The sequence below is a fragment of the Dromiciops gliroides genome, chromosome 1 (genome assembly GCF_019393635.1).
Source record: "Dromiciops gliroides isolate mDroGli1 chromosome 1, mDroGli1.pri, whole genome shotgun sequence".
NCBI classification, from domain to species: Eukaryota; Metazoa; Chordata; class Mammalia; order Microbiotheria; family Microbiotheriidae; genus Dromiciops; species Dromiciops gliroides.
This window is the reverse complement of record NC_057861.1, coordinates 692,445,232-692,467,691: the sequence shown is the minus strand read 5'-3', so window position 1 is coordinate 692,467,691 and position 22,460 is coordinate 692,445,232. Positions and strand designations below refer to the sequence as shown.

Here is a 22,460-nt window from a genome sequence, read left to right as displayed (position 1 = left end):
TACAAAATATATTTCACAGAAACAAAGTCAAATCTAAGCAATTAAAATATATATATAAATTTCTCACAATTAGGTGGGGCTAATATACTAAAAATCAAAATTCCACCTAAATTAATATACTTATTCAGTGCTATACTACAGCTAGACAAAGTAATGACAAAATTCATCTGGAAGAACAAAAAGTCAAGAATATCAAGGGGATTAATTAAAAGAAAAAGTAAAGGAAGGTGACCTAGCTGTATCAGATCTCTAACTATATTATATAGTGGTAATTATCAAAACTATCTGGTAATGAGTAACAGATAGAGTTGTGTATCAGTGGAATAGATTAGTTACACAATATACAGTAATCAACAATGAGAATATTGTAGTGTTTATTAAACATAAAGACCCAAGCTTTTTGGACAAGAACTCACTATTTGACAAAACATGTTGGAAAAACTGTAAAACAGTATGACAGACAATATGCATAGACCAACATATTACACCATATATGAAGATAAGGTCAAAATGGGTATATGATTTAGACATAAAGAGTGACATCACAAAGTAGAGGAGCATGGAATAGTTTATCTGTCAAATCCATGGATAAGAGAAGAATTTATGGCCAAATAACAAATAGAAATCATTTTGCGATATAAAATGAATAATTTTGATTATAGTATATTGAAAAGATTCTTCACAAAGAAAATCAATGGAACCACGATTAGAAGAAAAGCAGACAACTGGGAAACATTTTTATAGGAAATTTCTCTGATAAAGCCTCATTTCTCAAATATATAGAGAACAAATTCCAATTTATAAGAATACACATCATTCCCCAATTGATAAACAGCCAACGAATATTAATACTCATTTGAAATGCTCTAAGTCACTATTGATTAGACAAATTTAAATTAAAATAACTTTGAGGTATCAACTCACATATCAGATTAACTAAAAAGAAAGAAAAAGAAAATGCTAAATTTTGTAGGGGATGAGGGAAAATTGGGACACTAATACGCTGTTGGTTGAGTTTTGAAATGATCCAACCATTCTGGAGAGCACTTTGGAATTATTACCAAAGGACTATAAAACTGCATACCCTTTGATTCAGTAATACTACTATGTCTATATTCCAAAGAGATTTTTTTTAAAGGGAAAAGAACTTATTTGTATAAAAAAATTTATAGCATCTCTTTTTTGGATGACAAGGAATTGGAAATTGAGATGTCTATTAACTGGGCAATGGATGAATGAATTGTGATATACAATAGTAATGGAATATTATTGTGCTATAAAAATGATAAGCAGGACAATTAAAAAACAAAATTGGAAATGCTTATATGCCATTAAAACACAAAAGTGGCTTACTTTTCTTTTTTTCTTTCTTTTCTTTTTTTTTTTTTTGCAGGGCAAGAAGGGTTAAGTGACTTGCCCAGGGTCACACGGCTAGTAAGTGTCTAGTATCTGAGGCCAGGTTTGAACTCAGGTCCTCCTGAATCCAGGGCCAGTGCTTTATCCACTGTGCCACCTAGCTGCCTGGTTTACTTTTCTTATAGATAAATCTGCTACTTATGATAGGCATGAGAAGGAAAAAAGTGACATTAATAGTCCAGATATAAAACAGTGATGATCTCATAAAAAACAAGAATTCATTCTTTATTCAATAAACATTTATTAAACTCTTACTATGTGCCATACACTGTGCTAATCATTAGGATACAAAAAGGGACAAAAGTTAGTCCCAGTCCTCAAGGAGATTATAATCTAATGGGGGAAACAAGCATACAAAACAAATATATACAAAACTATCTATATGTAGGATTAATGGGAATTACAAGAGAGGAAACACTGGAATTAAGAGGGATTAAGGAAGCCTTTCTGTAGAAGGTGGGATTTTAGTTAGGATTTAAAGGAATCTAGGAAGGTTAGCAGATAGAGCGGAGGAGTGCTAAGGTTCCATTCATGGGGCATAGACAGGAAATAACTGGAGTTGAGAAATGGATTTTATTGTTCCTAGGACAGCCACAGGGCCAGTGTCACTGCATTGAATGTTACTATCAGGGAGTAAGGTATAAGACTGGAAAGATAAAAGGGGGTGGGGTTATGAAGGGATTTGAATGCCTGACAGAACAATGTATTTTTGTTTCTGAAGGCAATAAGGAAGCCATTATAGAATGAAAAGTATGTGTATTTAGGGGTAGGGATTGGGGAGGGGGGATGACATGATCAAATCCATGTTTTAGGACAATCATTTAGCAGCTGAATGGAAGATGGACTGGAGTGAGAAGAGACTTAAAGCAGGAAGACCCATGTGAAAGCAATTGCAGTAATCAAGACATAAGATGATAAGAACCTAGGCTAGAGTACTGCCAATATCAGAAGAGAAAAGGAGCATATTCAAGAGATGTTGCAAAGGTAAAATAAATAGCAATGGATGTGGGGGTGAAAGGTAGTGAGGAATCCATTATTACTCCTGGGTTTTGAGCCTGAGGGACTAGAAGGATAGAAGGTGGGGAGAGAGGATTTTTTTGGAAAGATAATGAGTTCTGTTTTAGAAATATTGAATGTAATATGTCTAGTTCAAAATTTCTGAAAGTCAGTTGGAAATATGAAATTGGCAGACAGGAGAGAGATTGGGCAAGAAAGGTTGATTTGAAAATCATCAGCATAAAGATAGTAATTAAATCAATTGAAGCTGATTAAATTACCAATTATAGAAGGAGAAAAGTAGAGGACCAAGGACAAAACCCTGAAGGACACCTACGGTTAGAGAACATGATCTGAAGCAGGATATAGCAAAAGAGTCAAAGAAGTAGTCAGAAAAGTAGGAGGAAAACTAGGAAAAGGTGCTGAAAACTTAGAGGATAATATGAAGGAGAAAATGGTAAAAAGTATCAAAGACTGCAGAGATGTCAAATAGAATGGGGACTGAGAAAAGGACATTACATTTGCCAACTAGATCATTACTAACATTGGAGAGAGCAGTTTAAGGATTGATTAGGTCAGAAGCCAGAGTGTAAGAGGATAAGAAGACAGTGAGAGGGTACAAAGTGGAGGCACCTATTGTAGATCACCTTTATGAGAAATTTAATTACAAAAGGCAAGGCAAACACAGAGAGAGACAAACAGAGAAACAGAAAGACAGAAAGAAACAGATAGACAGAGAGAGAGAGCTAGAATAAAATAGTGGGAATGACACTGTTGGAGGAGATGGTATAAAAAAGGATCATTTTCCCAGGCAGAGGAGTTAGCTTCAAGATACTTATTATTTGTTTGACACTATGCTAAGCACTTGGGATGAAAATAAAAGGGAAATGACAGTCTCTTCCCTAAGGAAGCTTACATTCTAATGGAAGGAAAAAAATACGTAAAAGGGAGCTGAAAAGCAGGAGGGAAGTAACCACCTGTGAGAATGGTAATGAAGGGAGAAGAGTCATATTAAGAACAAAGAGAGAAATGAAGGATAAGTGTCCTGGGCCCTTTCTCAAAATGGAATTTCTGGGAAAAAATAATCAACGGGAGAAGGAGGTTACAAGGGTGGAAATATATACTGAGTTCAGAAGGCTTCAGTCAGAAAGGGAAGTTGCGAAATGAGAAGATAGCAGAGGCATGGTGTTGAATGCCAGAGAGCAAGAATCAGAGCCAGGGGTAAGAAATACTGGGAACTGGTATCCCAAACAAGTCCTGTTGGAGATAGCAATATAAACAGAAAAACTCATTCATCAATAGTCACAGATCAGAAAAGGATTGGAAAATTTCTGATAAAAATTTTCATCAAAAAAAGATTGTGAAGAAAAGCCTCATTAGTTTTGTATTAGGATATGTAGGATTATGAGCAAACAAAATTTGCTTTTCATGTAGCCATAGCAGGTTTTACTAGTGATTCATCTGAAGAATTAGTAAAACATTTTGGAAACTTTGGGGGATAACATCTATCTTAGAAATAGAAAAACTTTAAGTGCAAATATGATCACTATATCTTCTTGACTAGAATAAGTTAATATGCATTTTCGGGGAAGGTAAATTAATGACACCAATTTTAGGATGATAATTTCCAGTAATGGTAATTGTGTCAATATGACAAATGTGTATGTGTAATTAACATTAAAATAAAAATGTCCTATAAGTTTAATTTCAGTATAAAGGTCTTTGAGGCTGAAAGGGTAAAAGGGCTCAAAAGATTCAAATTAGATTACTCATTTAAATTAATTAGAAACTGACCCATAGGTTCAACTCTTTCTAAATCCGGTTGGTATGTATTTTAGAGAATCTTTTGAATTTTACTTGTATGTTTGCATTTGTTATTGGAAATTTTAATAAAGAACATATTTAGAAATCTTCAATGTGAATAGAAATAATTTTGAATTGAGAGATCAAGAAAACTGGGTTCTAGTTCCAATTAAGACAATATTTGTCTTTAGAAAATTCACCACCACTCTTGGTACCCCAGTTTCTTCATTAGAAAACATGAATTTTTTAAAAAAAGAAGAAGAGAACATGAATGAATCAGGAAAGAAAATGACTTTCCTGACAGCTTAAATATTCTAATTATTTATCTTTCATTCATTTTCAAAATACCTCCATGAAATCATTTTGCCCATGGAAAAACTATAGTATTGGTCAGGCCAAGTCAGTCTAGAGTACAACAAAATTGGTTTACTGGATTATTGGGACACAAGTCATTGACTTGGCATTAATCTATTTCCATTATATTATTCAAGGAGTATTCTAATTTGGTCATTAACATGGTTGGTCACAAGGAGTAGTGACTATGGTTTGGGAGCTTTGGTTTGAGTGCCTGTATGTAATTTACATAGTTAAATGGAAAAAAATCAAATTCAAATATGATGAATCTTAGAAGAGAAATATATGGAATCTTCATCACTAGATCATGTGGTCCCTAAAGTATCTGAAATGTCAGTGTAAGTTTTGCTGTTCTGTAACTAATGGAACTGTCATAGTACATTATAGTTTCATAGTATCACATTTTAATGAGTGTAAAGGATAAGGGTTTTGGAGGGAGAACAGAAGGAAGGATCAGTCAATATAATGCTGAGAGGTCCTTTGAAATCATAGAATCCAATTCCTTCACTGAAGAGATAAGCATCTTAAGGCACAGAAATCTCTAGATGTCAGCTAGGTGGCACAGTGGATAAAGTATAGAATCTAGGAACAGAAAGATCTTAGTTCAAATCCAGCCTTGGATATTTATTATCTGTATAGCCATGAACAAATCATTTAGCCTCTGTCTCAGTTTCCTCATTATAAAATAGGATAAAATAGCACCTACCTCCCAGAATGGTTCTAAAGAGTAAATGAGATATGTGTAAATAACAGAATAGTACCTGGCACATTGTAAACATTTAATGAATGCTTGTTTCCTTGGTCCTTCACTCTATCAATCCCTTTGTTTGTCTCTTTTGTTCCTTCCTCCCTCCCTTCCTCCCTCCCTCTCTCCCTTCCTTCCTTCCTTCCTTCCTTCCATCCTTTCTTCATTCTTTCTACTGAGATGTTAAGTGATTCGTCCAAAGTCACTTATATGTAAATTGGTGCTTCCAACTGGATATAGAACACTTGAAAACATTTATTTTCTAGAATTTTTCTATATTTCCTTGAATCTTTAATCTGTTCATTTTTGTCTGTGAACCAAAGGTTTTGCCAAGTGAAATTAAAATAAAACCCAGTCCATGGACAAATTATTGAAAAACTTCAAATCAACTAAATTTATAAAGGTTATAACAATAGACTCAACAGGCAGATGACAGATATAGGATAGATAGATCGATACATATATACATACATACACAGGTAGATAGGTGATACATTTAGGTATTTTATATATATATATACATATATATATATATTTGTTATTAATAACATTATTTCTTTTAATGAATAAGAAAAAAATCTTCCCTTAACCTTTTTTATCTTTGAACATTGAATAAGAATGGAAAATATGTCCAAATAAAAAGAAAAGTCCTTATATATATGTATATGTTGAAATTAGTATTTTTGAGATGGACATGAAATTGGTCCCAACATCATACATATGGGATCAATCCCTTTAAGTGGTTGGATGACATCTCTTCACTTCCTTGTGCCTCAGTTTATTCATCTCATAAATGATAAGGGTGTTTCTATATGATCTCTTGACAAGTGAGTAATGTATTTAATTATGTTTAGTTCTGTAAGGCTTTTCAAAAGCCCTGAGTTTGATAAAAACAGAAACAAAAACCAATCAATAGTTAAATATTCATTAAGTACTTACCACAAATTTTGTACTATACTTTATCTCTTATGTCAGTCTACATTTCCTTTTTAAACATTTGTTTAAATTTGGAGGTGGTAAACTATGCAGACTATTTGACCCAGCAATATCATTGGTAGGTCCCTATCACAAACAAATCAAATAAAATGGAAAAAGATGTATTTGTGCAAAAAAAAGATTATAGCAGCTCCTTTTCTGGTATCAAATATTAGGAATTTGACGGGATTATCATCAATCAAAGAATGGCAAAACAAGCTGTGGTATAATATTGTGATGGAATTGTATTATACTATAAGAAATGATGAGCAGAATAGTTTCAGAAAAAATCTAGGAAGTCTTATATGAACTAAGTGAAGCGAGCAGAACCAAAAGAACATTGTACACAATAACAGCAATATTGTGACAATGATCAAATGTGAAAGATTAAGCTATTCTGATCAAGGCAATGATGCAAGACAATTCCAAAAGATCCATGATATGAAACAAAGGACCGGTCCTTATTCAAAGTTCAAAGATAATAATGGGTAAAGGTATTTTTTTCTTAGAAATTAAAAGAGTATTGATAAATGATGTACATATATTTAAATTTATATATGCATATATTTAAATTTATCTATCATTATCTATCTGTCTATCTATCTGTCTACCTCCAAATAGAGAGTTTTTAAATTCTGATTTCAGATTGAAGCATATTTTAAACTTTATTTTCCATGTTTGTGCTTGTGTTTTATTTTGCAACATGACGAATATGGAAATATGTTTTGTATGACTTCATATGTATAATCAATATCATGTTCCTTACCTCCTTGAGGGGTGGAAGAGAGGAAGATGGGAAAGAGAGAATTTGGAACTCAAGATTTAAAAAAAATAAATGTTAACATTTTAAAAAAATGTAATTGGGAAATATTTAATAAAATAAATAAAAATATTTTTAAAATAAATTTGAATGTGGCGTGGGGGAGGAGTAGAGGGGGTTGTGTGTGTATGCTTCTGTGTTTCTTCTTCCCTCTCTCACCTCACCTGTAGACTTTTCTCATTATTGTCCAACACTAAGCAATTACACAAAACGAGATATGGGTTCAATTAACCAGTCAGCATGAGCTTGAACTGAAAACAACTTCCTTGGGAGGGAATAAATGAATTGGACTAATTAAACTGTCAAAAACCTACATGGGTCAGTAATGAACACATGTGGCCATTAGTGTTTCAAAATAAAAACTGAGAGTACATTGTAGAGACTATACTAATTAGATTCAGAGAACCTAGGCCAAAATGCTACTTTGTCTTTTTTTTTTTTTTTGAATTTTTACTTATTTTCTAAGTACGCCTATTTGTTTATAATTTTATGGCAAGCTATAGATTGCTTTGGGTTCCACATGGGATTTTGTAACCTAGGCCAACTCTCCATCTTCTAGTGCTCATGAGAGGTGAGAGGTGGTGGCTCCAAACAAGTTTATCTATAGAATAAGGTCTTCTCCAGAGACTTTTCCTAATGCGTAATAGGATGATTTCAGGAAGGAAAAGTCCTAGGTTCGTATTGAAGCATCTGATACCTTCATTAAGTGTTTCAAACATTATAAAATGTCTAAGTTTTCAAATTTAAAACCCACTTAGAAGTAAGTGGGCAAGGATGGCCTCCTCCTTAGTTTTATGGTATTACCTTTCTGTTTTCTTCATCTCAGAAGGAAGGGCTTGAACTGGATGAACTCTCTCATTCTCTACAGGTATAAGATCCTTTTAATATTTGCCCTCAATTTCTTCACTGACACATAATATATTGCTTGATTTTAAAAATACTGACTGTTCTAATGCAGATACAGTCAATTCACATCAAGATACCTTCCCCCATTTCCCCACAGCAGGTACCCATATCTTAATGACACTTAACCTAAACATTTTACCTTTGCCCTATATAGTGAAATTTTGGATTTTGTTTTTGTTGTTGTAATTTATTATCACATTAGCATTGTGGATTACCGATTTCATTCAAGATTCATCATCTTTATTAGTAATAGGTCCCTCTGATTTTAAGTCTGAAGACTTTTTTCATATATGTCTGAAATTAGCATACAATCATAGAATTAAGACCTAGAAGTAATTGAGATCACTCATTCCAAACACTAATTTTACAGAGGAATAAATTAAAAGTTACGAATTCACTAAGGTGACACAGGTTATGTTAGTCAGAATTTAAACCCAGGTACTTTGACTTCAAGCCTCTTCTTATTTCTATAATAAATTTCAAAAATTAGCCTCCTCACAAAAATCTTAAATAAGATATTAGCAAGGAGATTTCAGCAAGTGATCACCAGGATAATACACTATGACCAGGTGGGATTTATACCAGCAATACAGGGCTGAATCAACATTAGGAGAACTATTAAAATAATCAACCACATCAATAAGAAAACTAACCAAAACCATATGATTATCTCAATAGATGCAGGGAAAGCTTTTGACAAAATACAGCATCCATGCCTAATAAAAAACACTAGAGAGCTTAGGAATATGTGGAGCTTTCCTTAAAACAGTAAACAATGTCTACCTAAAACCATCAGCAAGCATTATATGTAATGGAGATAAGTTAGAAGCCTTACCAATAAAATCAGGGGTGAAACAGGGATGTCCGCTATCACCTCTATTATTTAATATTGTACTAGAAATGTTAGCTTTAGCAATCAGAGAAGAAAAAGGAATTAAAGTAATTAGAATATGCAAGGAGGAAACAAAACTATCACTCTTTGCAGATGATATGATGGTATACTTAGAGAATCCTAGAGAATCAACTCAAAAATTACTTGAAACAATTAACAAATTTAGCAAAGTAACAGGATATAAAATAAATCCACATAAATCATCAGCATTTCTATACATGACCAACAAAGTCCAGCAGCAAGAGATAGAAAGAGAAATTCCATTTAAAGTAATGGTAAACAATATAAAATACTTGGGAGTCTACTTGCCAAGACAAACCCAAGAAATCTATGAACACAATTACAAAACACTTTTCACACAAATCAAATCAAATCTAAATAATGGGAAAAATATCAATTGCTCATGGATAGGCTGAGCTAATATAATAAAAATGACAATTCTACCTAAATTAATTTACTTATTCAGTGCCATACCAATCAGACTACCTAAAAATTATTTTATAGAGCTAGAAAAATTAATAACAAAATTCATCTGGCAAAACAAAAAATCAAGAATATCCAGGGAAATAATGAAAAAAAAATGGACAGGAAGGTGGGCTAGCTGTACCAAATCTGAAGCTTTACTATAAAGCAGCAGTCATCAAAACTATCTGGTACTGGCTAAGAAATAGAGTGGAGGATCAATGAAATAGGTTAGGCACAGGAGACACAATAGTAAATGACTTTAATAATGTAGTGTTTGATAAACCCAAAGATTCCAGCTTCTGGGATAGGAACTCAGTATTTGACAAAAACTGCTGGAAAAACTGGAAGAGAGTATGCCAGAAACTAGGCATAGACCAATATCTTACACCTTATACTAAAATAAGTTCAAAATGGGTACGTGATTTATACATAAAAGGCTATACCATAGGTAAATTAGGAGAGGAAGGAATAGTTTACCTCTCAGATCTTTGGGAAGGAGAATAGTTTATGACCAAACAAGAGATAGAGAATATTATGAAATGCAAAATGGATTATTTTGAAAACATTAAATTTAAAAGTTTTTGTACAAACAGAAGCAATGCATCCAAATTAGAAGGGAGCCGGAAAGCTGGGAAACAATTTTTATAGCCAGTACTTCCTATAAAGGCCTCATTTCTAAAATATATAAGGAACTAAATCAAATTTATGAGAATCCAAGTCATTTCTCAATTGAGAAATGATCAAAGGATATGAACAGGCAGTTTTCTGATGAAGAAATCAAAGCTATCTATTGCCATATAAAAAAAAATGCTCTAAATCACTATTGATTAGAGAGATGCAAATTAAAACAACTCTGAAGTACCACCTGACACCTATCAGATTTTCTAATATGATAAAAAAAGGAAAGTAATAAATGTTGGAGAAACTGTAAAAAAGTTGGAACACTAATGCATTGTTGGTGGAGCTGTGAACTGATCTAATCTTTCTGGAGAGCAATTTGGAATTATGCCCAAAGGGCTATAAAGCTTTGCATACCCTTTGACCAAGCAATACCACTATTAGAACTTTTTCCCAAAGAGATCATAAAAAGGGAAAAGGACCCCCATGTACAAAAATATTTATAGCTGCTCTTTTTGTGGTGGCAAGGAACTGGAAATTGAGGGGATGCCATCAATTGGGGAATGGCTGAACGAGTTGTGGTATATGAATATAATGGAATACTATTGTGCTGTAAGAAATGTTGAACAGGCAGATTTCAGAAAAACGTAGAATAACTTGCGTGAACTAATAATGAGTGAGATGAGCAGAACTAGGAGAACATTGTAAACAGTATCAACAACATGATATGTTGATCAACTATAAAACTTGATTCTTCTAAGCAATACAATGATCCAAGTTAGTTCCAAAGGACTCACGATGGAAAATGCCCTCCAAATCAAGAAAAAAAAGAAGTGTCGAACCTGGATGCAGATTGAACCATACTATTTCTATTTTTTTGTTGTTGTTGTTGTTGTTTTCTTTTTTGAGTTTTTTTCCTTTTTGCTCTGATTCTTCTCTCATTACATGACTAATTCAGAAATATGTTTAATGTGATTATACATATATAACCTATATTCAGATTACTTGCTGTCTTGGGAGGGGTAAGGGAGGGGAGGGATGGAGAAAAGTTTTAAACTAGAAATCTTATAAAAACAAATGTTGAAAATTATCTCTAAATGTAACTGGAAAATAATAAAATATTTATGTGGGAAAAAACTGCAAACAAAAGAAATGTTACTTGTTGTATGTCATGACTATAGGGGAGAAGTAGAAAGAATACTTGAAGAAATTGTGGTGATGTAATAAATTAAACTATCAGTAAGATGTACTTAAAAAATAACCTCCTGATGTTTTCCTTTCATACAAGCACAAGTCTTCTGTCTAGTTCTTTTTTTTTCTTCTATTTAACCTTTTTAACATCCCTAGCAAAAAGAAGTTTATAATAGTTCCTGTTGTCAAGGAGTTTGCAAAAGCTCAAAATAGAACAAAAAATGAATGACTATATAGTTTTTTGTTTGTTTGTTTTTGTGGGTCAATGGGGGTTAAGTGACTTGCCCAAGGTCACATAGCTAATGTCAAGTGTCTGAGGCCCGGATTTCAACTCAGGTTCTCCTGAATCCAGGGCCGGTGTTTTATCCACTGTGGCACCTAGCTGCCCCACAACTGTTATAGTTTAAAGCTTCCTTCTTTAAATTTTCATCCTCACCCTAATACCACTTCTGCCTGTCATGAGTTTTATAAGTCTTATTTTCCCTCACCCCTAAGCTTTTTCATATGTTTTATTCCTTTCTCATCCTTTCCCCTTCACAACTTTTCATTCTTCTGACACCATATCCCACTCCCTGTATTCTTTTATTCCATGACACTGGTTTCTTGCTCTTCCCATTTCCTGACTACATTTTTCACTGTCCTCCATGTTTGTAATGCTCTCCCCCTCATCACTGTTTCTGGTCCTCTCGTTTCCTTCATTTTTCAGCTAAAATTCAAGTTTTTGTGAGAAAATTTGCCCAAATCCTCTAAAATCTAGAAAATAACACTTTCCCTGTAACATATCTAATCAATAAGATTATCTCCAATTTATCCTTTTTGTATATAAGTATATAATTTGTCACTTTTATGTCTAGTTGTTTTTTTTTTGTTTGTTTGTTTTTACATGCTGTATCCCCTCTCTCTCACCCACTTAATTGTGAACTCCTTGAAGACAGAGACCAATTTGCCTTTCTTTGTATTCTTACTGCATTGCTTGGCTCATAGTAAGTACTTGATAAATGTCTGTTTGGCTTGTTGACAGTCAAACTAACAATTAAAAACTTATTCAATCATTTGGCATTTATTTCTATAGAATTTCAATCAATATAAAACTGAATTGTAGGAATAGATAGGCTAGCAAGTCCAATACATGCCACCAAGCTAGGGAGGGTGGCTGTTCCTTCTTTAGTCAGGAACTTTTTTTAAGTAGTCAGCTTGACTACTAACCTAACAGTCACTGGTTATTTTTCCATGACTTTAATTTGGAAACAGTTCTCCCAGCTTTGCAAATGTATTTTTTTTCATAGAAGTATCACCTGTATAAGTGAAAGAAATGTTTAGGGCAAGCTTCATAAAGCTTGGAGTTAATTTTGCAAAGTTAATATTTGCCAATATATAATATCAAGTTACTGAATCTGGAGATTGATTTGGAGGTGCCTAGGTATGATCCCATATCAGGTATCAACTGAAACACCATACAACTCCATAGCTTGACCTGCTTAAAGGAAATATAAGAAGTAATCCTGATGCAGGATTGACTTTAGAGTCAACACCAGGCAGTCTGCACTTAAATTTAATGATTTTTTTTAATACCACATGCTCAGGGGATCTGGAGCTAACTGCTTTTGGATTGCATATAAAAAGTGACAACTGAACACCCCAGTTAAAGAAGGGTATTCAGAAAAAGAACTGTGGAAGAGGCAGATGTCTTGCTTTTTAAAATCTAATATATAGGGCAAATTGAATTGTAATCTTGATTCAAAAAAAAGTATTAAATGTTTTCTCTTTCTAAAAAAAATCTAATATATAGGAAAAAACTTGAATATGCAAAACAAATCAATTTTGTATAATTATTTTACTCATAAAATCATTTTATAAGAAGATTCTCTGTAGTCCCCTTTAAATAGTAAAGTCTCTGAATACAGTAATGCATGATTTAATTCAGAAGAATTTAATGTACTCATTTTTTCAAGCCAGATTTAGTATGTAAATTAAGATACAATTTTATTGAGATACAAAACAATTCAGCACTGTTTCACTGGAAAATAATTAGCTATCACCTAGACTTAGTAGTATATAATTATTTTTAAATTATTTTCTTCTACAAATTCAGCATTCAGTTATTATTGCTATGTTGTGTGCTTCTGTGGATGTTCAATATCTCATTGTGACTAGTTCTTTGGAAAATATAAATGCATGGTTCTTGGATTACTTTGTGATATGAAAAAGTGATCAGATGAAGATGACATTGTTTACTCTCTATTCAGGACTGTGTTAGGCACTATAGGTAACAGAAAAGACATAGAAGAATCTTAGTCTAAATGAATTTACAAATTAGAAGGGAAGATAAAACATGTGTACCTGAAATAAGTCTAGGATTCAGAATACTAATGAAACAATGAAATGAACAAATATTGTTTGAGCATTTACCATGCATAGATCACTCTTCATATGGTTAATTATTAATCAAATGATAGATTGGAAAGTACAGTCTAAAAATGCTATATTAGTTTATTTGATAGGAAATCGGGAGCCATTGTTGATTTCAAATCAAAACAGTGAATATATGAAAGTAGTGATTTGGGAATAATATTCTGGTAATGTTAAATGAGATACATTTATGGGAAAGGATGAGAAGTAGGAAATTTTTTTGTTTCAATTGCACTGTTTGTTGTTATTCAGTCATTTTTCAGTCACATCTAACTCTTTGCAACCCCATTTGGAGTTTTCTTGATAAGAATACTGGAGTGGTTTGCCATTTCCTTCTCCAGCTAATTTCACATATGAGGAAACCAAGGTAAACAGGGTTAAGTGAATTGCCTGGGCTTCCACAGTTAAAAAGCCTGACATTAGATTTGAACTCAGGAAGATGAATCTTCCTAATTCCAGGCCCAGCACTCTATCCACTGTGTTGCCTAGCTGTCCTGAACTAGGTTTTGGTAGTTTGAGCGGTAACATTAAGGAAAAAAATTATCTAAGAAACATCACTAAAAGAGAAGAATCGATAAAATTTGGTTAACTAAAGAAACATGTAAATTTGATGTGAAAATGCTTTGGAAATCTAAAATGGTATATATAAATTCTATATTATGTAATTATTTTCATGGACACTGTTTCACTCACACACACACCAGTCCGACACTGCAAAATTTTATAACCAGATTGACCACAGAGTATTAATTTTTTTTTTTGCTAGGATTGCATAGTGGCTAGAGTGCGGAATAGGAGTCAAGAAGGTTTTGGTTTTAAGTACTATACCAATAGCTAACTAGTTTTGTGACTGTTGGAAATACAGTAACTAGCATAGTGGAAAGAGTCAGGAAGATCTAAGTACAAACCCAGCCTCAGACAGAAATCTACTAGTTGAGTCACTAGGTGCAAGTCAATCAACTTCTGTCTGACTGAATTTCATTAACTGCAAAATAAAGATAATACCTACTTTCCAAGGTTGTTGCAATTTTCAAATTAGATTATATTTAGCCTAGGATATTACCTGGTATAAAGCAGATACTTGTGTTTGTCTCCTTCCTTCCTTCTTTCTGATGTAGGGACCAATTTTTAATTGGGGAGTGCTAGCTGAGCGGCTCACCGCAATATTGGGACAAGGAAGGAGACCGGCAGCCTCCCTCAAAACAGAACAAGATTTATTTTAGCAAGAATGAACTTAAAAAAAAAAAACACAAACAGGATCAGTAGGATCAAGGGAAAGGAAAATTGTAATACATGAAAAAGTACCACTGCCCAGGAAATCAGCTGAAAATACGCAGCAGAACGCCTCTCACTTTCCAGCTTCCACCTAGAATGGCCAATTCTCCTCTCCCAAACCTAGAAACACCCCACACAGTCCCAGCCAATGGGACGGCTGCTCTGACAGTCACATGACCACCCTCACTAGCCTTCCAATCATAATTTTGCCAGGCCCATGTAGGCTTTGGTGAGTGGTGATGACGCGAGTTGCCAGAGCCCTGGCAACAGCTACAACCAGTGGGTGGAGCACCATGCAGTTTGCGGAGCCCCAGGCCAGTGCTCGCTGAGGCATAAAAACCTCAAATAACAATAAATTCTTTACACTGAATGTCAGTGATTCCTATTTCATGTAAAATAGGACTAATAATACTTTTATTATATTACTTGCCTCACAGTTGTGAGGCTCAAATTATATCACATCAGAATATTTCACATCAATAAATGTCCTTTAAAAAACAAAAACCAACAACCAACAACAACAACAAAACAAAAAATAAGCCTAATAGTTGACAATGGCAATGTAATTCTTGAAGACATCTAATGATCTTAGAACTAGTAGAAGGGTTGCAATTTGCTTGGGTGTACTAGCTATGCACATCCAAAGGCTAGAGAATTCTATGAAGGCTCAGATGTTCCCTACTTTCTCATCTCTAGCAATAGTGAAGGTGTGGTGTACTTGCGTTTGTTGTAACTAGTCATACCTAGGTTTTTTTGTTTTTTGTTTTTTTTTTGTTTATTTGGAGCACTTAGCAAGTTTAATTTGGTGAAGGGAGAGAGCAGGTAGGCCAAAGAGGACATGTGGTGGGGGTTGGAAGGAAGGATGTTGGTAACCCTGACAATAAAGTTAGTTGCTTCAGGGGTGAGAGGATCATTTTCACACTGAGAAAGTTAGGGGATTCTTTGTGGAAAGGGGACTTCTGTTCTCAGCCATTCAGCACCATCTGGACTAGCTCTTCATAGTTGATACGACAGTTGCTGTCCTCATGCCCTGCCACCAGCACTTCCATTTCTTCCTCTGTCATCTTCTCGCCCAGAGTGATAAGGATGTGCCGTATTTCAGTGCCCATGACTGTGCCATTCCCTTCCTTATCAAACACCCAAAGCCCCTCTACATAGTCTTCATATGTGCCCTTGTCCTTATTCTTTGCTAAGGTCTGCAGCATTGGCAGAAAGTGTTCAAAGTCCAACACCTTCACATTCATCTCATCACTCTTGGAATTCCCTAAGGCCTTGAGCACCTCAGCATTGGTGGAATTCTGGCCCAAGGCCCACATCACATCCCCACACTAGCTGTATAAGATCTTTCTATCCCCTGTGCAGTCAAACAGCTGGAAGGCCTCTTTGAACTCAGCAGTCCGATCCTCCGTGAAGTCACACATCTTGGCCGTGCAGCTCTGTTTCTGACTAGTCATACCTGTTGCTTATAGTCACCTTTTTGTGCAGTCCTCATCTTTATCTACATGTTCATGGGGGTGTGGAATATGTTTTCTAATTCTTCAATATCTCCTTTAGCCTTTATTATCTTCTGTACAATATAGAGGCACTTTCTCTTTAGGGAGTATAATGAATCCCCTGAAGTTGTTGCCAGTATTCAAATTCACACCATTAGAAGTTATAGCTATATAAAATATGGGACTTGTTTCTAGCCCAATGGAAATATGAGGAAAGAATTCAAATAATGCAATTTCTTGAGAGGATTCATTATTCCTACTAATCGGGACCTGATTGTATTTTGACTCACCTAGGCTTATTGAAGCCCATTTCACGATTGAAACTGAAGAAGGAAATAGAAGCTTTGGAAAGGAGTTAACATAATGGGTTCATTTCCAACCCATCTGGAATCCAGATGACTTATAAATATTGGGAAAAGGGATTAATTGAAAGAAATAAACACGTATTAGGCAATTTCTACTGTCAGACTAGTGGTTGGTGCCTCTCAAAATGCCAGTGACCTGATTAGCATAATTATAGAATTTCTCCTGTCAAACAGTAAGGAATCCAAATGGTAAATACAACCTTTAAAAGGGTTTTTAAACTGTCTCTCCAGCTGTATTTCATTTCATGGTCTGTACTTATAACCATTTCTTTATAAAGGATGACTAATATTAGTTGTTGATAGATCTGTCTAATCTAACATAAGAGATGTTTACAGGAGCTGAATTACTTAAAATAAGAACAAGAAGCCATATGTAGCTGGGAAAGGTGGTGACAGGTCAAACTTTATTCTCTGCTAACACCAACAAAGGCCTACTCAATAGTCTTTATCCAAAAGTCTATAATTCAACCATGTTGAAAGGACATCTTTTGCTAAAAAATATTTCTTTGCATTCAAGTCAATGTGTCCCTTAGGGTCAATTACAAAGACTTCGCTGAATTAAAACCTTATAGTCAAGATCCCTAGGCTGCTAAGATCTCCAGGTTGAACCAGCCCTATTAACTTTTAAAATAGTTCCCAGGGATTCACAAATCATCTCAAGCATACATTGCTTCATTTGTCCAGCAATTGAATTGAATTAGAAGTCTCTAAGTATTTCCAGTCATCCTGAAAGCCCATCTCTTCTCTCAAAATCTTACATCCAGCTATCTCTGTTGTTCATCACACTGAAATTTGAAACAGCAAACTCTTATTACAATTCTAGTCAGCATTTCCCCTTAACTTTTGTGGGGTTTTTTTTTTGTTGTTGTTGTTGTTGTTTTTGTTTTCTTTTGCAGGGCAATGAGGGTTAAGTGACTTGCCCAAGGTCACACAGCTAGTAAGTGTCAAGTGTCTGAGGCCGGATTTGAACTCAGGTCCTTCTGAATCCAGGGCCGGTGCTTTATCCACTGCACCACCTAGCTGCCCCTTCCCCTTAACTTTTTGTTGTTCTTTAATTAGTTCATGTCTGTTCCCCTACCTATATTATAAAATATGTGATGATAATGATTATGTATTGTGCCTCTTTTATAACTTGCACAGTTAATATTTGAAGAGATTGTGAGTGAGGAAATCATAAGGTCAAACAGAATCACTTAAAAAAAAACATGGATCAGGCACTTAACTACTCACAGTCATAGAAGCTTAAGTATCCTTCACCCTATATTGTACAAGCACATAGTGAAATGTATACAATGGGCCTATATCTCCTAGGTCTCATAGCTGATTTCTGTGGCTAGGTAATTTCACAGGGACTGAATGTGAAATGAATCCATATGGGATCTACACTGATCTACTCATTCATCTCGCTGACCTACTTTATCCATCACTGAGGTGTTGTGATAAGGAAAGTTTTCTTATCTTACATATTTAGATTAGATGAAATTTGCTAATCTGATAGTTTTTAAACATCACATTCCTAACAGTAAATACAACTAACCAAGCCAATTATTCAGTAGAATGGATCTTATTGATATATGGGCACATTAATCTGAGGTTAAACATGGAATCACTTCTGTCATATAGGGACGAACAATAGGCCAATAATAATTTCCTCTTTTGACTCATCTGTTCTATCTGTGGAGTTCAGACTGTGGCTTCCAATATGTTTTCTGATTAGGAGTGTCAATATCAACTAGTTGGTCATTGAGTGGCTAACTTAGAACATTTGCAAATCATCTCATCATGAAGAAAATCTCTTATCCTAATCATTGAAATATAGCAAGGTTGGACTCACATGGATAGGTCGTATATGTAACCAAAGGAGAATAGAAGTCCTCCTTTAACCAACCTATACTCTATGTGAAGACCCACATTTCTACAAATATTCCACATGCTGGGAAAGTGGAGAGAGAGTCGGCATGTTGAATCACCTCTTTTTAAGGACTCCTGAATGGACTTTTCTTAATAGTCCAGGAGTCAGTCATCTGCATATTGTTCAGGGTAGGAAACTTTTTGCGTGGGAATTACCTTTAATTACATAAAACACAATCCATCTAAGCCTTAGTAGATAAATTGTGGGTAATTCCTTGTGATACAGAGTGGTTAAGGGTCATATGTTAATTAATTATTTGAACCTAGCTCTTCCTCTCTACAAACAAAGCATTCTATATACCATGTCATACCAGCTAATAGGGATGTAAAAGCACTGATGTAGAAATCAAAATGTAAAGTAGGTGAGAAATAATGGTCTCATGTCAACATGGCCATAGTTTTAACCTTTTATATACAAAGAGTAGAAAGAAAATCAATGAAAAGAGGGATTGCAGACAGGTTTCAATGTAGAAGAAACAACGACGACTCCTCTAACATACTTTCAAGGTCCTTTACCATAATCTTTTGCTTTTTATTTCCCATTCGTACTATAGCAATGTCAGTTTCATGATGTATTATTACACACAGTGATTTCATCTGGCTGGCATAAGATGACACCAGGGAGTTGTTTAGAATTTTTTTTTTTACTTTTTCACACTAAAATAAATTGTAAATTGAACATTTCACAGCTACAAAACAGAATTCATTAAGAAGGATAGAGATTTCCATAAGGTTTATCCAATTACATTTGCTCCCCTTGGAAAAAGATGGCTGATTTATAAAGGTTTAAAGAGTTGGGCAGAGGATGCACTTAAACTATATCATTAATGACTGGGTGTTTGATATTTAATAACCACTTCTCCATTTTCATTTCGTTTTCCTTCTGAGACTTGAGGTGGAAAAAAGTTCATTATATATTTCAGATTCCTAAAAGGTTTGTTAGCCTACATAAATCTACATTTGGACTTAAATTGTGATACAGCTTGAAAATTCAACACATATACAATATACAATATGCCTGGGTCTGAACTATATTTGGATTTTATACACTTGATTTTGAGGAGGTATGTAAGACAAATGGAGGAGTAAGAGGTAACTTAGGGTGAACTCAGCCCACTACATCAAGTAAGTGAGAGTTCTTAAGTGCAGCAAACTCAGAAATACTAATAAGAGGATAAATGAAAAATTCAAACTTAAGGTAAATTTTACAGGAAAAAAAATGAATACCTGCTTACCAGTTTGATACTCCTTTTATAGTCTTCCCCTTCACTGACCCATATTCTGCAGCTCCACCAGCTAGAAATGTCCTCTGGATATTATGTATTGGCTTTCATGTTAAACACAGCTTTTCAGTTGACACTTGCAATATTTTTGAGGTAAGGGAGGTGGTACCAATATCATGCCTAGAAAAGAAGGAGGCATCTGATAAATTCCAGGATTTGAGAATAAGGAAAGGCAGCACCTTTTGAAGAGTAAGGACCCTGGGATTCAAGATTAAGGGAGAAGGAAGAGACTAGTAAACCAGTGTTGGATATCATCATTTAACAGAGCACAGGATAACATAGGAAGACAGCAAAAGGGAGATAAAGATACTAATATAAAATGCTTTTAAGAGTGATGCCCACCAGAGCAAAGTCTTGGAGTTTATTTCCCAATTGATATTTGACCAGATCCTCAGAGTCAATCTGGAAACTGAAGAAAGACAGTGTTAGAGATGATGGTGCAGCCCGGAAGAGGGGGCCTGGACCACACGCTGTCTATGAAAATCTTCATACAGAAGGAGGATGCTATAAAAAATATAAGGTCAGATCATTAATATACATAATAAGCATTGTAGAATGAAATGGGGAGGGTTGGGATCAAAGAAATATAATCCAAAGACAATAAAACATAATGTCAAGATTCAAAGGGAGGTGCCAGGAAAATAGAAGTTATAATTGATGGTCTAGAAAACAATAAATAGTATCTCCTCCATCACCACCCAACTTCAATACCACTAGGGTTAAAGAGAATTACTACTATACCTAGCTGTGGCAGTCAAAAATTAATTTTCCCAGAAAACATGCAAGAGCATCCCAGAAACAAGAGAGAGTGGATAAGAATGGAGATACAAGAAAAGCAAAACTCTTTTGAAAAAGGTAATAGAATTGAAAATTACTGAAATAGGAGAATACATGAAGCATGCATGAGAAATAAGGAAGACTCAGCACCTAGATTTTATCTGACCTAAGAAAAGGAAGAATCAATCTAATAAAAAAGAAAATGGTGAATTAAAGTATAATGGGAGAAGGGAAGATCAGAATACCTTGAATCAATTGATTTCCTTAGCATAAATGACGAAATCACAAAAGGAAAAGAGCAAGTTACATAGAAGATTAGGTGGTAAATTCTTAAATTAAGTGCGAAGATACATTTATCCTTTGTTATACCTTATTAGCTCTGAAGTTATATTATAAAAACTGATAGAATTTGAAGTGAGTATTGCCTGGACAATGATCAGTTTATTCTGTAGTTTTCTTTCAGTGCTTTGTCCCTCTTTGGTTTAGATGTCATAACCACATTTATTTCATAGGGAATTTTTTTCTTTCTTTCTTTTACTCATGCTTCCTTCCCTGGGACATTTGTCTCAACATAGAAATTTTAAAAGTATTATGCTTCTGCAGTATTCTCTCATCTAAAGTCCTTTACTTCCTTCCATCCTAAACCCCAGGGACTATTTTAATTCAATGGTCTCAATGAATGTTTGGTTGAAGTAAGGGCATTCATCCCTCACATTGCTGAGTATGTACTTCAAAAGTCCTTTGTTCTTCCTGCCATAGCTAGAGAGAACAAGTTAAACATGGGAATCATACAAGAATAGTGCTACATGCAGAAAACTTCAAAAAGGGCTTAATGTGATGTTCCATTGTTGTTTCTGGTGACTGGTGCTTTTGCTGTTTATTTCTAAGAGTTACATTGGAGTAAGTTCTTTCTTTTCTTGTCCATGTCATTTCTGTTTTTATTTCATTATTTGGTTCATTTGTTATTTTGAGGTTATAAGAAAGTGCTATATTAAGTATCAACCTTATGCTCTGTTACTTTTCCATAAACATGAAAACTTAAAACGTATTTTCCATGAACAGAGTATAAGGACATAGGGAGGAGGCAAGTTGAGGAAAATGTATAATTTTTAGAGATTTCTACCTAATTTTTATTTGTCTTTAAAATTTACTAAGATATGTAGATGTAGTATAATAATGCTTCACAACTAGTAACAGAACTAAAGAATTATAGACTATTTCCACTACAGTCATATAAAATTGTGACATGACAGCAACCCTGAATTAACAGTTATATCAATAAATCTGTCTATCTATCTCTGTCTGTCTGTCTGTCTGTTGTCTATCTAGCTAACTACCTATGCCTATTTAATTTTATAGGGCCTCATGATTAGAAGTTTGTCTCCTTAATAATGTTCTCTTTTATTTTTTTCTCTCCAGTTACAGAAACTAGCTTTCTCTCTCTCTCTCTCTCTCTCTCTCTCTCTCTCTCTCTCTCTCTCTCTCTCTCTCTCTTTCTCTCTCTCTCCCCATGTGTGTGCATGTACGCGCACACACACACACAACTATATATCTATTTCAATGGAAAGAGAAGCTATATGAATATAATCTCAGACATGCTTTTGGAGAATGTAGCAATAGAACTCAATTTGAATTCAATTCAATTTAGCAAACATTAAGACCCTAATTACTATGTACATCACAAAGTGTCAGTTATTTTAAATGCCAATATGGCATGCTTAGGAATGGTTAAATAGAGTTAGTTTGTCAACGTAGGAAGTCCCTAT

At 34.4% G+C, this 22,460-nt stretch overlaps 1 pseudogene; it reads right to left on the bottom strand.

Moving 5' to 3' along the window:
- Positions 1-15,830: 15,830 nt before the first annotated feature.
- Positions 15,831-16,286, bottom strand: LOC122753705 (annotated as a pseudogene).
- Between the last annotated feature and the right edge of the window lie 6,174 nt (positions 16,287-22,460).